At 45.8% G+C, this 18924-nt stretch overlaps 1 protein-coding gene across 2 annotated transcripts in view; it reads right to left on the minus strand.

The window, feature by feature from the left end:
* USP6NL (USP6 N-terminal like) overlaps positions 1–18924 on the minus strand; it is a 1148352-nt gene that overhangs the window by 264555 nt on the left and 864873 nt on the right. The window lies entirely within an intron of this gene.

Raw genomic sequence — 18924 nt, forward strand, 5'->3', positions numbered from 1 at the left:
CGAGGGATACTGTAGAGCCAGGTGTCTAATGACATGCCTATATTTAACCTGCCACCTAATCCATGTAATTTAAAGTGCAGAATCAGGTATTTTTGGCAGGGCTAGTTGAGGCTGAACCCACTCTGTGCACTCGAAGGCGTCTCCTAATAAGAGCCCGATAGGAGGTTTGAACCAGGGCACAGGGTTGATAGAGCAACCCGTCCTCTCTGGGGTGCCCCTCCACCCCTGCGGTCCCCTGTGGTTAGGGGTAGGGCTCATTGCTGTCCTAATGTAAATGGAGCACCTCACAGGCGTTTTAACTCATGTTGCTCATCAATTGAAATCGAAGCAACTCTACAAGTGCTACAACACCGCTGCAAAAAGGAAAGGACCAAAAAACAAGCCTTCTCTGCATACACCCCAAGACTATGGAAACCCCCCCCCCTCAGCACCAGACTCGCCCGACGCTCCTACAATTTAGAAAAGAACTGAAGACGCGAATGTTCAAGGAGTCTCTGCTCCTCAACAGCTAGGCCATCACATCGCCCCCGCACCACCTGACTCGCTGGTGCCGTCCACCCCACCAAACTGTACAGATGAACCCCTCTATATTCTGTTCTGTTGTGTACTTCGGAAAAACACTCCATTATGCATCTTTACTGTTGTATACCTCTGCAAAGCACTCTGTTGTGTACCTGAATTGCTGTATACCTCTGCAAAGCACTCTGTTGCTTCTCGAAGCTAAGTCCGCGCTCAATAAATACCATAAAAATAATAATAATAATAATAATAATAATACACAAGTGATGGATCTGAAACTGAAAGAGATGCAGGAGCTATGAGGAGACCCCTCCTGTTTTTGTGGTTGTCAGAAAATGTACAGGTCCTAGGAATTGCGAGGATAACTGCCCAACTAGGTGCAAGCTACATAGTATCTGGACATGGGCAAAACAAGACCGTTAAACTGGTGATGACTTCACACATCCACTGAATTTCAAGGGTTTTGTGTCTTATATCTGCGCAACTTAACTGCACCTTAACTAAGGTTTTTTCAGTAAATGTCAAAGGTTGTTATAGCATTCTTTTTTAAGGGCAACTTGGCCCTTCCCACCGTATATTTTAATGACACTACCGGACCACTAGCCATGGGCAGTGGCCTCAGCTATCATCATGTCCACTGTACATGTTCTCCCATTAGGTTTCCTTTTGGACCCAATAAGTAGCCACAGCCTTTGGGTGTGGCCACTATACATGTCTTTCGGACCCACTAGCCAAGGCCTTTGGCCGTGCCCACTGTACATTTAAAAACACTACCTTTCTTTCTTACTCACTATCCATAGCCTATGCCCACGACCATGGGCCCCGGCTTTTGGCTGTGGCCCCTTTACATGTTACTCTATTGACTCCTGCCAGTCCCACTAGCCATGGCCAGTGCCCACAGCATGGCCATTCTACATATTGCTCCAATAGGTTTCCTAAACGGGCCCACTAGCCATGACCTTTAGTCATGGCCACACCACTAGGTTTTCTTTTGGAGACACTAGCCTTGGCCTTTGCCCATGGCCAGTGGCCATGGCTTTTGGATGTGTCCACTTTCCATATTGCACCCCTTGACATGTTGCCTCAATAGGTTTCCCACTTTTCATATTGCACCATTCGATTCTCAGTAACCATATCCTTCAGCCACACACATTAACCCCCCCCTACCCCCGTCACTGTAGCTCTAAAATTACAATTATTTTGTTCGAATCACATTTTTTGAACAACCTCTTTTTAAAAAAAGGTCTTTCCCCATAACCGAAGTTCTATTTGCAATGTACTACAAATAACCCCAGTTATCCGTAAACGACTGCAAATAACCTGTTATTTTCATTAGAGCACTTTCAAACCAGATCCCAATTTGTACGATAACCCAGGCAATCACCAGTATAACCCCTGTTATGCGAAAAATTCGAGCTCCGAATTTGGTTCCCAGCCTCCACCCCTTCCTCCCCCCAAGCTTTTCAATTTCACATGGCGTCCTCTTTCCCCATCCCCACCTCTAGCCAGATGCCATTTCATCATTTTCCCTCCTCCAAATGGCAATTTTTCCACTTTTCGTTTTTGGCTAACCTCGGTTATATCAGTTCACCCTGGTTATCTTCCGCATTAAACAAAAAACAAAAAAAGCAGGCTTTTTCATTTTAAAAAAGCGTCGCCAATGCACTGTGGGACACATATAGCTATAATTGTGGCTGAAGGGAACACACCCTTTTCCGTCAAATATGTCAACTACTGGATGGTGTGAGACAGGCATGGTATCAAGAGATGACACAGACAACCGATGTAATGGTTTCAAAAACATTTATTAAAATGTCAGGATGGGTGTAATGCCCAACTTGCCCTATCGCTACGGTGGGGATTGCACTACCTAAAGAAACTAAGGAAAGTCTAAGTCCGTAAATTCAACTTAAAAATTCTGTGTGCCAAAACCTATGCGTGCCCTGACATCTAATACAGAAATGTAGCGTAGAGATACTCTAACTTAAATAGTGTTCAACCTAAAGTTTGGAGCAGTCTCTAGCCCCCTTCCCCAAGTTCAGGATACAGTGCCAAAACAATGCTCCCAAGAAGCTCAGGATTCCCTTTCCCAAGCTTCAAGCACTGGTTCACAAAACAAAGTTCTCAGGGGTTCCCTTACCCAAGCTTCATGTTTTGATTGATAATACAATGTTCAGTTTTATCTTTCTTTCAGGATTCTCTTAACGTTGTTGGGGCTTCCTGGTTTAGGCACAGTTAACATGCCACAGGGCCCACCTGCTACAGGTCTCACAACCAGTAACCCTTACCCCACTTCCAGCCATCTTGGCGCTTTCACAGATTAAAGGTTTAAAACTTCCTTGACCTTCTCTTCCTTATTACTCTTTATTGGCTCTCAATTTGCCAGCTTTCATATCCACTTGTTAGTTTTGCCCGTTCTGTGATTTGCTCACACTTCTCTGGCTCCTCTAGGCCTCTCAATTCAACAGCTTTCCCTTTTACTGGTTAGATTTGCCCCTTTGGCATTTTGCTCACTTCACAGTGCCCCTTCGGGATTCTCATTCACTTCTTTCATCATTCTTTATCAACTTTTCTGTTGTTTTCTCAATTCGTGATACTTTCTCAATGTCCTTTGATTCATCAGAGACTTATGAACACGTACTGCTCTGCTGTAACCACTATGATACCTTGTTTCTACAAAGTTCTTAAACCTTGCACTCATTTCAGTTCATTCTGTTATTGCAATCGGAGACTTTCGAGAACATGGCGACTACACGTGGGGGGGGGGGGAAGAGTAGGTTATGGACAGCAATATCCCACAAAGGCTGAGGGAGGGTAAGGTAAGTCACTGTCAGGAAAGTGGGGATACTGTGTCTCGTCCTCTGGCACCCTCTTCCCAAACCCTAAGGACTCTCCGCCCAGGTGATCCTCCCTCTAGTCCACCCGCAGGGTCGGGATCCAAAAGCGATGGCCCTTCCCTGGCCACCTGAACATAAGATCCCCAGGGAGTGGTTGTGAGAGTGCCTTCAGGTTTCTCACAACGGAACAACCCTAAATACCTACTGGAAATGGAATCAACGCTCACCTCAATAGGGGTGGGCAATGGCTGAATTGTTTTAAGACGCATTGTGAGATACATTCTATGTAGATAGGGACAGTCCTCTCCCTCTTTTCTGTTAGATATGCGGTGCACACCGTAGACTAAGGGACAGCACCCCCGACAGGGATAGGGTGTGCTTCTGACTAGGGACAGGGGTAGTGGATTCCTCAATTGTTTGAAAAATCGTTTATGTACTTAGGTGTGCTCCATACCTGTTTTTGTGCGTTATAAGAGCATGTGATGCAGGAGTGTGCCATTACGGCATGTGTGGTAGGAGCGTGTGCGGTAGGAGCATGTTGTGATGAATCCTACGGAGTCCTCACAGAATCACTGCGTAAAGTCTCCACCCAGGTGGTCAGGGGAAGGCAGCCACTACCTGATCCTAACCCTGGGGATGGTATTAGTCAGGAGGATCACCTGGGAGGAGCAGGCCCCACAAGGGAATAGGACAGCTACATTAGGAGAGACACAGTACATGTCTTCCTCAAAGGGAGAGAATTCCATGATGCAAGAATATCTAATGGCCTGTTGCCAGAGTAGAGCTTCCCTTCCCAAAAATACCAAAGTTGTTGAGGTGAAAACTCTTACAATCAACAGGGGAATAGTATATGTAGGAATCAGAGAATACCCATCAATGCTTTTGAGGGTTAGGATCTCCCTTTGAATGTGTATTATAAAACAGACTCAAGCATCAATTCCCTTACAAACTTCCCTGCAAACTATCTCCAGAATCACTTACACAATGTAAAACATTTGGGCAAAATAAAATTAGGGACTTCCAGTCCCGGAATTCCCCAAGTACTGGTATAAGGAAGAGGCATTCAGAGGCACAGAAATAGGATGTGCAGGCTAGTGGTTCTAGATAAGACCCATTCAGGTGCAGGACATTAGAAGATGGAGAAGTAAGCAGCAGCAGTGGAAGGTGCAGAAAGAAGACGCTGTGACTGCCATGCTGTGAGTGCATTGTTTTGAGATTCGTAGAATCTGAGGCTTCATTCTGCAGAGGATGCGCAGCAGGAAGCGGTACAGCTGTTGGCCGTCTCGGGAGAGAGAGGAGCTCTCCCTTTGCCACGTCCTGCTCCAGTGGTTGACATTCACTGGAGCACACGGAAGAAGTGAAACTTTTTTTTAGTCTGCACGCGGCACCAGGAGTGTAACTGGAGCGGTCAAGCTTCAAGTACCAGACACGCGAGAAGAAAACTGAAGAGGCAGCAAGTCAAACAGACGTGCAAGATGAGGCTGGTGAGTTGGCCTGCACTAGGTGACCCAGGGGCTCTCCATGTTAGACCGATGGCCACTAACAGTCATATTGAATGCTGTACTAATGAATTTAAGTATTTGTGGCCTGAAATATATATTGAAGGCAAACATATCTACCAATGTAAAGAAGGGGCAATACTTTGCAAGCTGCAAGAGGGGCAATACTGAAGCAAGATTACAACCAGCCTTACCCAAGCAAAGAGGAGGTAATCCTGAACTTAATGACAACCAGCATTGTCGAAGCCAAAGAAAAGCAATTGGGAATACACAAAGATACCATTTCCCTAACAGTATACTACAAAGAAGGTTACTTGAAAGGGACAATAACAATCTATATTGCCTGAGCCTAAGAAGGGCCTGCATTACAAATGGCAAACATACCAGTGGAAAAAAGAGCATCAATGAGTACTGCATCCTTATAAAAGAGGATGTGAATTTAAATGATGGCAAAAGTCCAAGACTTTCGAACGTTGGAAGCAAACCACATCACAGAGTACTTTGCAGTAGTAAAAGGAGGAGGTGGGGGATGAGGAGGAGTTTTTATCCTGGCAGGAGAGTACACCAGGCAAGGGACTGTTAGTGGTAGTCCTGGCAGGTTAGTGGACCAGGAAGAAAATATTGAAGTACTGCATTGTGCTGGAAAGTGGTTGTGAAAATTGGAACATCCACTAAGGTGTTTGATGAACTGTGGTAAAAACATTTTGACAAAAACATTGTTGTTTATGAAAGAGAAAGTTGAAAACTTATTTTCCAAAGCAGAGGAGTTACTCTGAAACATTGACCGACAGAGTGACAATAAAGCTGATTTGTTATGTAAACAGTTGTGGAAATTTGACAAGTGTTCTGTCAAGTGATGAACTTTGGTCTGACGTGGAACAATGTAAGTGCCAAGTGGACAACCTGTTTAGTGGGTTGTTTTTGAAACAGAATAATATTGTTGAAGAACTATTGTATTTGTTTTTGAAACAGAACTGGATTTTTGACCAGAACTTGTCTGATTTGAACTTTAAAGATCCTGCTTAAACTTGGGGGAAAGAGAACCAACCCTGGTTATAAGGATGTTAATATACATAATCATAATTAAACATGTGAATCTAATTCCTGTTTTTGTTGAATTTGAACGGCCATATAATACCTGTATGATTTATTGTATGTAGAAGTGTCAGTGACAGATGCCTTTAGAGTGTTTTTCCTTTAGTCTTAATTACATAGGTAGGGAAATCCTTGTTAGATTTGGGAAAGTGTGGCGTTTCGCAGTGGTAGGAGCGTGAGTCGTACATCCACATGTTATGTTTAGTAGGAGCGTTTTTATAGCAGTTTGTGTCGTAGGAGCACGTGTCCTAAGAGCAGATGCTATAGGACTGTGTAATTACAGGGTGTCGTAGGAGCATGTGCCATAGGTGCATGCTATATGTACACTTTGTATGAAAAGTCTACATTTATTCCATAACCTTAAAATTCACATTAAAGTCAGCTTTTGCCTTTAATGTAAATTTTTAGGCAGTGTTCATTTTTTAATGTACCATCTGTAAAACGTGTACAGTCTGCGTACATGATTGCAGCGCATGTTGTAGGTGCCTCTGTTGTAAGAATGTGTCATAGGAGCATTCGCGGTAGGTGCATCTCTCATAGGTGAATGAGAGCACGTGCCATACATCTACACAATGTGTGCAGTAGGCGCATATGTAGGTGTGCATGCCATAGGAACATGCATGACAGGTGTGTGTGTTGTAGGAGTGCTTTAGCAGCACATGTAATAAGAGCATGTGTTGTAGGAGTGCGTGTCAGTGTGTGTACTGCAAGTGTATCGCAAGGGTGTGTGTTGTAGCAGCATGTCATAGGACGTGTTGTAAAAGCGCATATTGTAGGATTGCCTCATAAGAGCGTATGCAGGACAAGAGTGTGGTAGATGCATGCGAGAACACGCATGTGGTAGGAGCATGTGTGGTAGGTGTGCGTGTGTGGTAGGAGCATGTGTCAGAGGTATGTGCCATATGCCCACATTATGTGCAGTAGCTGCATATGTAGTAGGCGTGACGGGTGTGTGTTGTAGGAACACATTTAATAAGAGCATGTGTTGTAGGAGCACTTGTTACAGAGCGTGTGTCAGAGTGTCTATTGCAAGTGTGCATCGTAAGGCAGCGAGTGGTAGCAGCATATTGTAGGACTGCCTCATAAGACTGTATGCGGGACGTGAGTGTGGTAGATGCATGCGAGAGCACGCTTGTGGTAGGAACAGGTGTGGTAGGAGCGTTTGTGGCAGGAGCAGGTGTCATTGATGTATGTGCCGTATGCCCACGTTGTGTACAGTAGGTGCATGTGTAGTAGGTGTGCGTGTCTTAAAACTATGTATGATAGGAGTGTGTGTTGTAGGAGCGCTTGTTCTAGCGGCAGTGCATGTTGTAGGTGCCGCTATGGTAGGAGTATATGTTGTAAAAGTGTGCGTCATAGGACAATGTGCTGTAGGAAAGCAGATCATAGTTTTGCGTCATAAGAGTGTGTGGTAGGAGTGTGTCGTAGATTCATGGGAGTGTATGTGCCATAAGTCCACGTGTTATGTATGGTAGATGCGTGTGTCATAGGAACATATATGATAGGAGTGTGTGCGTTATAGGAATGCTGTTATAACAGCACATGTCATAAGAGCATGGGTTATAGGAGTCTGTTGTAAGGGTGTGTGTCGTGGGAGGGTGTGTTGTAGGGGCATGTCGTAGGTTCACACAGTGTGTCCAGTTCGTATTTAAGTGTACATTGATTCCATCACCTTAAAATTCACATTAAAGTAATCTGAGACTTGCCTTTAATGTGAGTTTTTAGGAGTTGTTAATTGTGTAATGTACATATTGTAAGACTCAGATGCTCTGTGGGCAATTCGTATTGAAAGTGTACATTTATTTTATACGCTCTGTGTACAGTTCGCATGAAAAAGACGCTTTCATTCTGCACATGCAGCATTATACAAGATACATTTCAAACATGGATATCTCAAAATTGGGCAAGTCTGTTTTCAAAATTGCTCTTCAGTGCAGCAATACCAGATACAATCTAGCAGTGTGTTAGAGTGTGTGTGTGTAGGAGTGTGTATGTGTAGGAGTGTGTATGTGTAGGAGTGTGTATGTGTAGGAGTGTGTGTGTGTAGGAGTGTGTGTGTGTGTGTGTAGGTGTGTGTGTGTGTGTGTGTGTGTGTGTGTGTATGAGTGTGTATGAGTGTGTGTGTGTGTATGAGTGTGTGTGTATGAGTGTGTGTGTAGGTGTGTGTGTGTGTGTGTGTGTGTATGAGTGTGTGTATGAGTGTGTGTATGAGTGGTTGTGTATGAGTGGTTGTGTATGAGTGGTTGTGTATGAGTGGTTGTGTATGAGTGGTTGTGTATGAGTGTGTGTGTATGAGTGTGTGTGTATGTGTGTGTGTGTATGAGTGTGTGTGTAGGAGTGTGTGTGTGGGAGTGTGTGAGTAGGAGTGTGTGAGTAGGAGTGTGTATAAGAGTGTGTGTGTGTGTGTGTAGGAGTGTGTGTGGGAGTGTGTGTGTAGGAGTGTGTGTGTGTAGGAGTGTGTGTGTGTAGGAGTGTGTGTGTGTAGGAGTGTGTGTGTGTAGGAGTGTGTGTGTGTAGGAGTGTGTGTGTGTGTAGGAGTGTGTGTGTGTGTAGGGGTGTGTGTGTAGGGGTGTGTGTGTAGGGGTGTGTGTGTAGGGGTGTGTGTGTAGGGGGGTGTGTGTAGGGGTGTGTGTGTGTAGGGGTGTGTGTGTATGGGTGTGTGTGTAGGGGTGTGTGTGTGTAGGAGTGTGTGTGTAGGAGTGTGTGTGTGTAGGAGTGTGTGTGTGTAGGAGTGTGTGTGTGTAGGAGTGTGTGTGTGTAGGAGTGTGTGTGTGTAGGAGTGTGTGTGTGTAGGAGTGTGTGTGTAGGAGCGTGTATGTGTGTAGGAGCGTGTATGTATGTGTGTATATATGTGTGTGTGTGTGTGTGTGTAGGAGTGTGTGTGTATAGGAGTGTGTGTGTATAGGAGTGTGTGTGTGTGTGTGTGTGTGTAGGAGTGTGTGTAGGAGTGTGTGTGTGTGTAGGAGTGTGTGTGTAGGAGTGTGTGTGTAGGAGTGTGTGTGTGTAGGAGTGTGTGTGTGTAGGAGTGTGTGTAAGAGCGTGTGTGTGTGTAAGAGCGTGTGTGTAAGAGCATGTGTGTGTATGTGTGTGTAGGAGCGTGTGTGTATGTGTGTGTAGGAGCGTGTGTGTAGGAGCGTGTGTGTAGGAGTGTGTGTAGGGGTGTGTGTGTGTATAGGAGTGTGTGTGTATAGGAGTGTGTGTGTAGGAGTGTGTGTGTGTGTAGGAGTGTGTGTGTGTAGGAGTGTGTGTGTGTGTGTGTAGGAGTGTGTGTGTGTAGGAATGTGTGTGTGTGTGTGTGTGGGCGTGTGTGTGTGTTTTTTTCACCCAATCATGAGGATGCAGATGGTACATTTCCCTAGGGTTTGGGACTAATATACATGTTGTAATGACAACGAGAGACTGATTAGGACGAAGGATGCTGAGGTAAGTGAGGGACTGATTAGGATGAGGGTTTCAAAAGATAAGGGACTGAAGAGGATTGCAGCAGTAATGAGGGACTGCGTAGGATGCAAGCTGTGGGGTAACAGGGAGGGACTGACTAGGATGGGATTGGATTGCAGGGGTAACGAGGGACTGACGAGAATGAGGGTTGCAGAGGTAGTGATGGACTGAGGAGGATGAGGGTTGTGTGGCAATGAGGGATCGACGAAAATGAGGGTTGCAGGGTTAATAAAGGACTGTGATGAGCATAAGTGTTGCAGTGGAAACGAGCAAGTATGACAAGAATGAGGGGGGCCAGGGGCAACGAGGGACTGAAAAGGATGAGGATTGCAGGAGCAGTGGGGGGTCTGTGCAGAGGATAAGTGTTACAGGGGTAATGGACTGTGATGAAAAAAGGGGATGCAGAGGCAATGAGGGACTGTGACAGAGGGTAATGCAGAGGTAATGAGGGATTGTGGTGGCAATAACAGACTATGCCAAGGATGAGGGATGTGGTCTGTGACAGAGTCAGGCACCGGACCCTGTCAAGGGGCAGGGTGGGCGGGTGGGACCACTAAACCTGGGGCAGGATGCCTACTAGAGGGATGGAAATTAGGATTGGATAAGCAGGATTTAATGCCCCAGACTTTGCACTACCTATTGGTCAACGGTGCCACTATGTATCCGCATGGCCGCTTGGAGAGGATGCACGTTAGCCCTGCCCTGTTCGCATCACTGTTGGCGGGTGGACATTACCAGGCTGTACACCCAATGGACCCCATAGGGGCAACCTGGAGGGCGTGGATGAGTCTGAATGCAAGGCTTAACGCACTCATCCATTTATAACAGGCTTCTTCCCTTGTGGGGGTTACCGATGTTGCCTCCTACCACTGATGGGGGTGGATGAAAAGGCTTGGAGCGCAGTGGGCATCCACACGGTTTGTGATTTATAGGCAGAAGATCGCTTTGTGGATTGGGATGTCTTGATAATAGCTGTTGGTGTTGGCCCTACTACAAGCAATGCATTATTTGCATCTGTGAGCTGCATTTAAGGCCTGTTGGCCTAAATTTCCGGATGAGCTCCTGAGACATGCATGTCAGTCACACAATCTACAAAGGGCCCCTGTCAAAAAAAAAACATTTCCATTTTGTACAACCTGGTGCAATCTAGGGATACAAAGTCAGACCAATTCGCTCCAAGTGGGGCAACGATCTCCAGACTAAGTTCACTGATACGCAGTGGAGGGTAATTTGTGCTTTATCCAAGGGGTTGTCTTTAAACTCCAAATATAAACGTATTCATTTCAAGACTTGTTTCAAACTGATAGTCTGAGTGTGTGCCTCAGATGTAAGTACGAATATGCGACTGGTACATATGTTATGGTACTGCCCTAGGGTGTATGACTATTGGGACGACATCAAAACTGCACTGACATATTGAGGCAACAGTTGACTCTGACGGCCTGTGAATGTATACTAGGCTACACGGGGAAGCTGGAAGTAGTTAAGGGCAGATTCTTAAACCTGGGGTTAATACTGGCCAAGAGGGCTATTCTGATGAGATGGACTCACAAACAGCCTCCCACGAGGGAGATGTGGATGAGAGATGTCATCTGGGCCTAGGACATGGAGGAATTATACATCACTTTATTACCAAGCACCGGTGCCCCAAAAGACTGACTTTTGTGTAATCTGGCCAGGCAGAATCCCCAGTCATGAACTTGTCTGAGTTGCCCCCTGCTGTGGGAACGCAAGTGAAAGGAAGCGCCCCCAATTCAGCACGATCCTCCCCGCAATGAGAGACAATAAGGGACTCTCCCGTAGTGGGAATAAGACCAAGACAGAGTGCGGGTGAGCGTAAGTGGGAGTTTATCCAAGGATAAGGCATGCAAAGAACTCTGCAACCTACGAGAGCGCTCTGCCTGACAATAGCAAAGACAGGCGTATTTCTAATACAAAAAACGTCATCAACACCTAAACACTATAGGGGGCACAAGTCAATTGGGATTGGGTGGTGTCGACTAACTATAGGTGTTGCTGGCGCGGGGTTGGTCTAGGCGGGACGACGTCACTGGTCAGCCTCGTGGGTTGGGTTGGGCCTGGCAGGCCGGCTTGAGGTCATCCATGCGGTGTTGATGTGCTGGGGCAGCCTGTGACAATAACGAATACCTTTCCTGTCTCATTTGCCCTAGGCCATGCACACTACAGTTATTCAGAAAATGACATTTACGTTCATTAATAAATCGCTTCACTAGCTTATCTTATAAAATAAACACAACACATGAGGAATGCACCTCGTGAGAGGTCTGGTGGTTGTTGGTTGGGGTGAGATTTACCTGTGTCTTATTGACCGGTATTTTAGGTCACGGGACGGGGCTCTGGGACCTGGGCCGAGTGATACATGTCTGTCTGCTGCGTTAGAAGTTATTATATAGATGGGTCTCTGTGTCTTGTCCCAATGATGGGGGTCGTCCTTACACGGGGTCAGGATTCTTGGGGGGGTTCGTGGGGATTTATGAGAGGGTGCTGGTAGATCAGTGGGTTCATCCGTGGGTTTATTACCGTGCTGTAAATAACACAGGTGGCGGGCTGTGGCCTTGGTTGCGGCGCCGGGGCCTCTGACTCTCTGAAGTAACGCCAGCTTGGTTGGGGGAGGTGAGGGAGCGCAGCACAAGTCTTAGCTTTTTTATCTGGCAGGCTTGGTGGGGTGGGAGAGGGAATGACCTTGCATATACTCACAAAGGTATTTTCCTCGTGCGTTGCTGATCAGTGAATGCAGAAGTTTTATACTGTTCTGCCTTATTTTAACGTTATTCAGACACACATATATATATATATATATATTTCATTTTCGTTACACATTTCTTTAATACAGTCGGTTCCAGTACCTTTTCATTACCTAACATTATGTTCACTACATTGTGTGCGTATTGTATGTACATTAGACGTTATACGAGGGATATCTAGGTTATGGCCTACAAAGATTGATGCTCGCCGCTTTGGGTGATTCAAAACATATATGAGTTCAAGTTTCTACATACTATTGAAAAACACTTTTACAAATAGAGGTTACACGTTTGGTCAACATCTTTCTCCGTGGTTATAGCAGCATTAGTCCAGACCTGGAGGGATATCATATAACGTTACATTTTTATGGTTCGTTCACATTTTAAACAGAGGTAGTTCATTAACACCAATACTTGAACTATTTTCTACCTTCTTCAGATAGTGATGCTTCAGCTTTTTTCCCCGTTGCCCCGGCCTTGCGGTCCGGGTCATACGGGGTGCAATATCACATTGTTACTAATATAATGTTGCCGTGTTGGCATCTCGGGTTTAGCTCATCTCCGACTTTCTCATGGGAACGCGCTCGCAGCGGATCTGCCAGGGCTGCTGAGGCGGCAGAGATGCATGAAAGGCCCTCCAAAGGTGGGGGCCTCGTTACAGTGTGCTGAACTCACACCATGTTTGCTGTGCACGATGGCGTCTAGGCCTAACTTAAGTTTCGGTAAATGCAAAGACAGGGTGCGTGTGGGCAATGTCGTCGGCGGGTGAACCCCCCTCCACCTGGGCCCGGGTGGCATGAGGGTGCTCCCACCGAGCCATGGTCCTCACCTGGGGAGGGAGCTGTAGGTGAGGAGGGCCTCGTGGCCATTCCTCCCCTACATTTCCCCCCTTTCGTTACTTAAAGTAACGAATTTCTTTAGCTCTTCTAATCTTCTACATTCTTGTTCTTCTAACACTGCACCATCCCATGCAGGGGTTCCTTTTATAGGCATCCATGCTCTGCACACCCCCCTTAAGCTCTCACCTCTCCTAGCATACTCGTCTGGTGTACATGTCAAATATATACAGTCGCCGGTCTCTTCCAGATCTACCCAGACCTCCTCATACCATTCCAGTTCTACGTCTCGTGGTTCTTTAATCGTGGTGTGCCATAGCTTATCTACTATGTACTTGTCACGGCACATAGGCACTAACTGGTACCTGGGGGTGTTGTCTGTTCCTGTCTGCACATGTACTTCTTGTGTTGCTTTAATTGTACCACCGGAGTTGCCCATTGTCACCATCATCATTGCACCGTTAGGGACTGCATTAGCACAACATCGGAGGCCCATCTGGCACAGGCAGAACATCACAAGGATGATCACCACTATTGGTATCAGGAACTTCATTGTCACTCCAAGCCATGAGGGAACCCAAGAGAAGATATTGTCGAACCACGAGCTATCCTCAGCTCCACCTTCCATTTTCATCTTCTCGCCCAGGTTATGTACTGCTTCAATAACGTGGGACAGGGACCCATTTTCTGCGTCTTCGGAAGGTACGAACGTGCAGCATGCACTTCCTATTTTTCGGCAAACACCTCCATCGATTGCTGTTAACAGGTCTAGGACATACCTGTTTTGCATGGTCATTAATCGCAGAGCTCGTAGTTCCACCTTTATTATGTTAAACCCTTCTTCAGTGTCATTGGCCAACTGGATCAGTTCCCACCGTGTGATCTGGAGCCATTTTGCATTTGCTCTTGCTTGGACACTTGATACTAGTGAAGCAAAGAATGTTTCCACGGAGCTGAACAGGCGATACTTGTCTGGGATCTGTGCCAATAAATCAGATGATGCTTGTGATATGTAGTTCGAGGCTCGCTTGTTCCTTGAGAGCTCTTCTCCTTTCCCTCCGGAGGACAGGACATAAAGGTGCGCTTGTGTAGTTGGAGACGCTGCATTCTGGTTCAAGCCTTCGTTCATCGTGTTACTTCTGTCAATATGGCTTTCGGGAATCACCATTAGTGTTGAATGCAAAGTGGCCATTGAGCAGCTACCACTCCATGATTGGGGAAGGTGCAGGTACGCCTTGTTCCCGCATACCCAGTAGGTGTCCATTAGTGCTGCTGTTCCTTTTTTCATATCTGGGATGGTGAGAGTTTTGTTACAGTTCTTGTTCGTTCCTATTGCCATTTTTCCTTCTCCCTTGAAACATAGTTTGTTTTGTATTTCACTTTGTAGCTTAAAGGGTTTTTCCATCGCTGTTACCCATGTTAATTTAGGGATGTGTTCTTTCCATATTGGCAAGCACGTTCTTTCCATCCACCGCAACTTTTCCGGTTGAACACCCTTCAGTGCTTCTGCCTTGCACAGCACTTCTTCGTCTTTCCATTTGCTTTCGGAAAACAGTGTCCCTTGTATTGCAAAGAAAGGTTCTTTAAGGCAGATCACTCCAGACGCTTGCGAATAGCACGTTTTGTTGTTCTGTACCATTCTGAAAGAGACATCGTGTGCTTGGAAAGTGTTCTTTATTCTACACAGCGTGAGATGAAGGAGACATTGGGCATCCACAATGGGCAATTCTCGTGGCAACAATACTTTAGGTGTGCCTGATGCATGGGGGATAAGTGAGCAGACATAACAGCTCTCATTGGTTGTTTGTTTAGCTGTTGTGCTCATATCTGCATACCATTTATTTGCTTGGTGAGGGTGTCGTGGGTCTTCCATTTTGTCTAACCCTAGCCCATAATACTCATCATACCCTTTTCCACCAGTCTCTCTTCTCCGCCTACTTTTCTCCCTTCTTCTGTACCTTCTCGTTATAGGAGGTGAAGAACCAGGCCCCCCTTCCTCCCTCCCACCCCCCTTTTCTAATTCTTCATATAGGGACTTGTGTTCTGTCATCATAATCACTTTTCCATCCTCATTAATAAACAAGAGATCGTTGTTTGAAATTGGGGCGGGAGGGATCGTGTGGTTGTTGTATGTTCCAGGTTGGGACATTGTGTCATTATCTACATTTTTGGTTCTCCATTGTGAGAGGACAGCAGTGGGTGGTGTAGTATAGTATCCCCACACAAAGTGTGATCCATCCCAGATCAAGAAATCACCTTCTTTGATACCTACAGTCGGAATTATTTTCGTTCCAGGAGCAAGGGTGGTGTTGTTCCCCCCTCCCCCCTCGTTCATCTCGGTAGAGATGAACGCTATAATCCAGTGTAACACCAGACAAAACATTGAGATGAAGAACACGATAGCACACATTGATAAACCACATTCAAATGAATATGTTAATCTAGCCACTAACATTTCTCTAAATCTAACATATCTATTAGTTGCAGGCTGCCCATTCGATGCCATGATAAGTCCTGTTTGAGACACAAAAGTTCATTAAATACAAACATGTAAGCATTTCCACATTGTAACGTTTCGGTGATAAAATATAGGGTTGGGTGAGGAAGGGGGTTTGTTGACAGACAAGGTAGCTTTCAGTCAATATTATTCGTACCTTACTATATATATATATAAATAATAAAAAACATGACATTTTTAAAAACAACAATAATAAAAAACATCTTAAAGAGTACAGGAAGGGAAAAAAGAACCCCACGCAAAACTTTCAAAAATTGTAAAAAGAAAATTTACATATACATGTGTACATGTTTTAGTCCAGGACATTTGTTGCGCGCTAATTGTGTTCACTGTTCATCTCATGAAGCACACAAAATTCAAATCATTCATTCCGCACAACTTCATCGTCCGCTGTTGCCTGTGCCTCATCCTGCACCTCACTCTCCGCAGCGCTGTAAGCTTTACGTACATCTGTCAAATGCACCCAATATCGCAGGCCCTTAACCTTTACTGCTGTAGGCGTGCAAAACACTACCTCATAGGGGCCATGGAAGCGTGGTGCGTTCCACCTCCGCACAAAACTTCTAACATATATAAGGTCACCAGGCATTAGCTGTAGTGGTTTTTCAGGCAAACCGTTTGGTTCAGTCGCGTTCCCCTCCTCTCTTGTCGAGGGGGGGGCTAGTTGCTTTGAAATTACGCGCGCTGCCCGTGTCAATTTTCGCAGGTATTCTGTGAACTCCTCCCCCAATATAGCTGCGCTTCTGTGTGCATCAGAACGCTCACGGAGAGGCGAATGCGCTGTGTGCATTCTTCTTCCCGTGACGATCTCGTGCGGGGACAAATGGTGATCCTTACTTGGCTGGTTTCGTAACTCAAACAAGGCCAAAGGCAGGCAGTACATCCAAGTCTTTTTAAGGGAAAAACAAAGTTTTGATAATCTGCTTTTTAACAGGCCGTTTATCTTTTCTACGACGCCATTACTTTGAGGATGATAAATCGAACATAATTTGTGCTTTATTCCCAATAATGTAGTCACTTCTTTAAAGAGTTCATTAACAAAATGCGTCCCGTTATCTGAGCGAATAACGTCGCAAATTCCCCAGCGCGGAAACACTTCCCGCACTAGGAACTTCGCGGCGCCCTTCGCGTCAGGGCGGGCACAAGGGCCTGCCTCCACCCACCTCGAAAATGGACATACAACCACAATCATGTATCGAGCCCCGTTACACCTTTCTCCCATGTCTACATAATCAATGTGGAGCTCTCTGAATGGGCCACTTGGTTTTGGTATCGTACCCCTTAGTGTACGCAATGTCATACCTGAGTTGTAAATTTGACATGTCGTGCATTCTAGAGCTAACCTTGTGACGTGTTCCTGGAGGCAAGGTGTAAACCAATCTTCTTGTATCTCTGCCATTATGTGTTTCTTTGTGTTGTGTGCAGGAAAGTGTAGTTGTTGAAATGCTATTTCTAACAGCGTGATTGGCATTACCACTTTTCCTGAACTCTCTTGTCGCCACAATAAATCAGTCGGTGATTTGCTGCATCCTCTCTTAGTCCACAGCAATTTTTCCTCTGCACTAGCTCCCTCTTGCAGCTCTATTATCTCCTGTGTGGACATCATGTTGTATCCTGTGGGGACTTCTTGGCTTGCTGTGTGGTGCAACATGTACTCTCCTATTTCACCTTTTTGTAGATATGAAGCTGCTTTGGCAGCGGCGTCTGCTGCCGCGTTCCCCAAAGATATAAAATCTGTATTTGCGGTATGAGCTTGACATTTTACGATGGCCACTGCCGTGGGGTCTTGCAGGGCCTCAATCAGTTCTTTCAATAATTCTGCATGCTGGACTGGCGTTCCGTCTGCTCGCCGAAACCCTCTCCGCCCCCACCGGGCCAACCCGCCGTGAACTGTTGTTGTCATGTATGCTGAGTCTGTATATATGGTCACTGCGCACCCCTTGGCGGCATGCAATGCTTCTATTAGCGCTATTAGTTCTGCTGCTTGCGCTGAATAGTGTGATGGGAGGCGGTGTTGTACTAGTATCTCATATTCATCTTCCTCTAATCGTACCACTGCCATACCCACATGCTTTTCTCCTGTCTCCATGTCGATTGATGCTGACCCGTCCACAAAATACACCTCACCCTCGGTCAGGGCATTTTCAAAAATCACTTGATCCTTACTTTCGTCACCTGTGTACGTGGCGCAGTTGTGGTTTTGCATGTCCTCTATGGTGCATGCCTCTGTGATGAATGTGGCTGGGTTCACTGTTTTACATCTTACTATATGGATGTTAGCGCTGGACAGTATTATCTCATATGCTGTGGCGCGTTGTGTTGTCAATGTGCTCTTTGTTCGCTCTAATATTGCAAAAAGTGAGTGTTCCACGAACAGTGTCACCGGGCAGCCCATTACTATCGTGGCACTTTTTTCAATTGCGAACGCGGCTGCAGCTAGGGATTGCTCGCAGGCGAAATGACCTTGCATTACTGCGTCTAGGGTGCCGCTGTAGTAAGCTAGTGGTTTGTGCCCTAAGGATGTTTTCTGTGTCAGTACTGCTGTCATCAATGTTCCTTTGCAGTGTGAAAATAAGAAGAATTCGCGCCCATAATCTGGGTTTGCTAGTACTGGAGCGCTTGATATCAGCTCTTTTAGTGAGTTAAATGCTGTGTTCGTCACCTCGGTCCATTTTATGTGTTTGTGTTCTTGTTGTGCTTCTTTCAGTGCCTGTAGCAGGGGCCTTGTGTACGCCGCATAGTCCAATATCCATGCTCGGCAATAGTTACACATACCCAGAAATTTCTGCATCTCTTTTACTGTTTTGGGCTCCCCAATTGTTCTAATCGCCTGTGCCCTGTCTGGTATAATTCGCTTGCCATCCTTTGATATCAACTGACCCAAGTATAGGACCTCCGTCAGACAGTATTGTAACTTCCCCTTGTCCACCTTGTACCCCTTATTTGCCAATAATGTCAAGAGTGTTATCGAGTCCTGTCTGCATTCTTCCTCAGCCTGTGCACAAACCAATAAATCATCAACGTACTGAATCACTGTGCTTTCTACAGACAAATTCCCCAGATCTTCATGTAGTACCCTGTTAAATATGCTTGGGCTCTCGCAATATCCTTGTGGTAGTCTGCAGTGTTCGAACCTCCTTCCTCCCAATGTAAATGCTGTCAAGTACCTGCTCTCTTCTGCCAAGGGAATCGAAAAGAATGCATTTTTTAAGTCAATTACTGTGAAGTGTGATGCTATTTTTGGAATGTTGCACAGTATTGTCGCCGGGTTCGGGACTAAAGGGAACTCCTTCATTACCACATCGTTCAATGGGCGTAAATCTTGTATCATCCTCCATGAACCCCCCTTCGCTTTTTTGATTGGGTAAATGCATGTGTTGCATGGGGAGTTTGAGGGCACTATTATACCCTGTG

Source organism: Ambystoma mexicanum, chromosome 12, assembly GCF_040938575.1.
Source record: "Ambystoma mexicanum isolate Mex_15411 chromosome 12, UKY_AmexF1_1, whole genome shotgun sequence".
NCBI classification, from domain to species: Eukaryota; Metazoa; Chordata; class Amphibia; order Caudata; family Ambystomatidae; genus Ambystoma; species Ambystoma mexicanum.